We start from the raw sequence: 4,327 nt of genomic DNA, 5'->3' as shown, positions 1-4,327 counted from the left end.
TTCTCTCCTCCTCCCACGCACGGCTCTCCACGACCAAGATGCTAAAAATAGCACCAGGAATCCCCGCATCAATTCAGAGGGAGGAGGAAGGGGGACGTCAGAGCACACACAAGGTCATAACCCCCCCCCCCCCCGCCTCCAGTGCTCTTCTTGATTAGTCACATTAGCTTTTTATTTGTATGTGTCCAGGCGACGCGATGTGTCAGATTCTATGTTTATTGTCCTGAATTGATCGGTTTTTTTTATCGACTCTGTTGTAAATCACATCAAAAGCCCCTTCCATCAACAATTTAAAAGACAGATTGGAATCATATTCACTGCAAACTCAAATGATATAAAATAGACATAATATAGCCCGGCTTATTTTTTTTTATCAGAGCACAGGAGGACATGGGGAGAACATGCACGAGGAAAGAAGAGGAGGCGAGCCAATGGCTGTGACAATAATTCAGAGCGTGTATTCCCCGTTATTCCATGCTGCAAGCGACAGGAGACTGCAATGACTGGGAGAGACGCTATTCTTAGTAGGAGACTATTGATTTTCTTGCTGTCATTTACGATCACCGTTGATGTGCCTTCTGCTCGGAGAGAGTCTGCTCGTGCAACCTCCATCAGATAAAAGGTATGCCTTCCCTTTTCTTTGACTTCATTCTCTTTTCTATCAGGATCAGTTTAAAAAAAAGGGGGTGGGAAAAGATTGCATGATGAAAATGCAATTACAGGCTCTAATATCTGTAGCTAATAACCTCCTTATAGCCCTGCTCATTCGCAATGTCTCACCTAACAGCATTTGTGCACCACTTTCTTTTTGCAGGGATGCATTTTCTTATCTGACATAGCAACACCTTGAGGACACAGAAAGGAACCGTTTCTGTGTTACCTGTGTGGAATATAAAGGAATATTCCTGACATGAAACACTGTATGCACATCACCTTGCAGCATTGTTTAAACTTTTGTCCTTGTGCAGTTGTGTGAGGTGATCACATTTAAGAGCGTGGTCTTCTTGAAACTGTTCTGAGTGGACAGTCCACCTCTCCCTGCTGGTGGTAAATACGGGGGGTCAGTTGGTCATCTCCTTTGTGTTTGTTGCGCCTCTGATGATGAGACAGGGACCGAGTCTTTGAACCTTTGCATAATGATGAGCTTTCTCCTCTCTTTATCTCTCATCACCATATTTTACAACTGGGCAAACCTCGCTGAGCCTCTCTCGTCAAACACGGGTCCATCCGCCCACACAGGTATGCACATGTGCTCACATGTGCACGTTGATGCACAAACACACACACCTGAAGCACACCTTTTTAGGAGCACGCACGTACGCATAAAGCCACCGCCAACTCTACCTCACGCACATCAGACTGCATTATAAATGGGTCTTTCCCTGTTTGTATGTCGTTCTCTTTGTCCTCTTCACTTCCCCTCATCATGTACCGCTCCATTTAATGCAGTGACATCATTGTGCTCTGTGAACAGAAGTTGATGGTCCAATGCTTCTGTAAAGGCCAATCGCAGAGAAAACCATGCATGTTTGTTGTGCGAGCAAAGAAGACGTCATGGACAACCAGTAGAGATTTCTGTGTCATTGCTACTTTAACACTGGGCGACCGTGATTAGAGGTTGGAAAGGGGTATGACGTATAATGTTTTAAAGCGAGTGAGATAATGTCTCACACAGAGATAAATTAGTTGAATGAAAGAGAGGACAATAGGAGGAAAAAACGAACTCTCAATGAAGATTTTCATTTTTGTCTGTACTTCAGATGTCTTATTGCTGCTGAATATACGTTTCTTTTTTTTTTCTCGCAATTTCAAATCTCAAAATGAATAAATATAGAGAAAATCTAATTTTCCATTAAATAGGACTGGGCTGTGCCAAAGAGGAAACAAGCATGACATCGTTACATCGATCGTTTTGTGTGGACGATGGTGACTAATTGCCCTCTTGTTCATCCCCTGAGGTGGAGGAGAACACTCGCCCCTCTGCTGCTTTAAGCTTATGACTGTGTGTCAGGATTACCTAGCATGCTTTTTGAGTATCCCCTTGTTGCTTCAATGGGATCTTACCCATCTCGGATGTTACCTGGCATGCCCGAGCATTACGGCTGAATTCTGCAGGGGCCACTTTATCATTCCCTGCACCCTGGCTTTCCTTGTAGCGGTAATAGAAAACACTTCATCACAGTTGTCTGCCTTGCAAAGGCCTCTTCACTCATTTATGGGATGCTAACATACCAGCTAATGCTTAACGATGACTCTCCATGAACCCTCCTCTTCCCTGAATGATGGCACAGATTCACTTCAGCATCATGAGCAGATCTAAGTGACGATCTCGGAGTCAAAGATCAAACCCGCCATGGCCCCCGGGTTGGCAGCCGACGCTCTGTTTCAAGCCCTCGGTCTCCTCTCACACTGGCTGCACCGGGTGTTCGATGACGCCGCAGCCTGGGTTGAGTCACGACTCGTCTCTCTTATCTCGGGGATCGCAGGTTGTTCATCACGTGTGGAGCATATCGGCTCGGTTCACGCAGGCCAGTCGATCTGTCGAGCTGAATGTGTGTCACAATATTCACTGGTATTAACATTCGTTCAAGGCTCGCCTTCGTTCCTACACGTCTCTCTGGGATGCATCACTCCGGTTATTTGTAGTGGAGCGAGGTGACAGCCGTCGCAATGACATGCAAGTGAATCAACACACTAGTTCAAGATGGCTGCCTCACTCCCGGCATTCGTAGGTGACACACTTGGGCCGGATGGGAAGTGTCTTTGAAAACCACGGCGTTGTCTTTTGTTTCTTCTTTGAGTCTCTCGTCCTCGTCTGTCGGTCACGAGTCTGTGTTGTTGTGTTTAAGTCTGTTGGCTTCCCCTTTTTTAAAGGAGGTTCTCCAGCAAATGACAAAGTGAAGCTCTTCCTCTCTGGAAGCCATGATTTATTTATACATAACGCTACTTTAATGTGTAAATAAACAAATGTAAAGTAGTCGGATGTTTGCTCATTAAAAGTGGATAGTTTGGAGATAAAGGGTTGTCAAAGCACAGACACAATACCTAAGACATTTTTGTTTACACAGCCCAAGATCACAGATTTGTGTCGAGGATTTAAAATCATTTGACACCTTCTTTTCTAATACCATCCATTTGAAAACTCTGTTAAAGTAATTAAATACTTACACGACTGTGTTCACTTGCAATGGAGAGCAATTTATCGTTTAAGAGGCACGAACTTAAGCAAATGGACACCATCAAAGCAGACGTGTTGTGGCAAATCAATTTCAAAATCAACTACTCAGACTAACATTGCTAAAACCAGGTGGCTCACACTATACAGTCAGACTTCTAAAGAACAATGAAATACAGCATATAGTATCTTTAAGAATGGTGATTAAAGATCACGTATGACTTATCTTTCAGCATAGATGATTCTGTCTTCAGATAATGGGCTAATCGCTGTATCTGTGTGTAATTTAATTTGGCTCACACCACAGTGAAACACATTTTCCATCTTCCTCTTCTTTTCAATTGAACCCTTTTTTGATCTTTTCTGTGTTGGCGCACCTGCTCTTTTTAGATATCACTCCCACTCTGTCCGTTTTTCTCTTTCTCACACACAGTGTGCTTTCTCTCTCACACACGCATACTTGCACATCCCTCTGCTTCGCCTTGGTTGGTTTTCTCTTTCTCTGTAATTATGGGCTTCTCATCTACTTCCTATATTACGTGCTGCAGGCATTGTCCTCCTCAATGTTTCCTCCTCTAACATTTTAGTGTCACTGATCTTCCTCGGCTTCTCCCTCCAGGAGCCATCAATGCAGAGACCAACAATATGCTCTAACAAGACTGGACTGGCCTCGTTTGACGGTTGTATGTGACAAATCCAAGAGGTACTAAATTCTGATGGCAGCTTTTGCTAGAAAGAGGCTTTTGGAGTGACATATTGTGGAAGTGTGAGCGAGTGAGTGAGTGAGAGGGATGGAGGAACGGGGGGAGGGGAGCAAGACGGAGAGAAAATGCGGGCTTTGTTGTCCATAGCCGGTTGCTGAGTGAGTGTTTGTGTCCAGGAGTTGTAAAGTTTGATTTAATTATTAATGTGGAAGCAATGACTACTTCCCAAACTATCAAATGAAACTCCATCTTGCCACGGAACTCGCACAGGTCGCTGTGATCAATTACTTAATGAAAATGATCAGGTTTCTAATGCAGCCCTGCAGAGCTCCACTCCAAATTCCTGCAGTACTACACGTAACTATGAAACGGCGTGTACCTCAGCTTTTTCCAGCGGTTAGGCCAAGTGTGCCACCGCTGCAGTCTTTAGACTCATCAAAACTCCTAA

Source organism: Pungitius pungitius, chromosome 15 (genome assembly GCF_949316345.1).
Source record: "Pungitius pungitius chromosome 15, fPunPun2.1, whole genome shotgun sequence".
NCBI classification, from domain to species: Eukaryota; Metazoa; Chordata; class Actinopteri; order Perciformes; family Gasterosteidae; genus Pungitius; species Pungitius pungitius.
The sequence above is the reverse complement of the archived record's forward strand: the minus strand, read 5'-3'. Positions refer to the sequence as shown.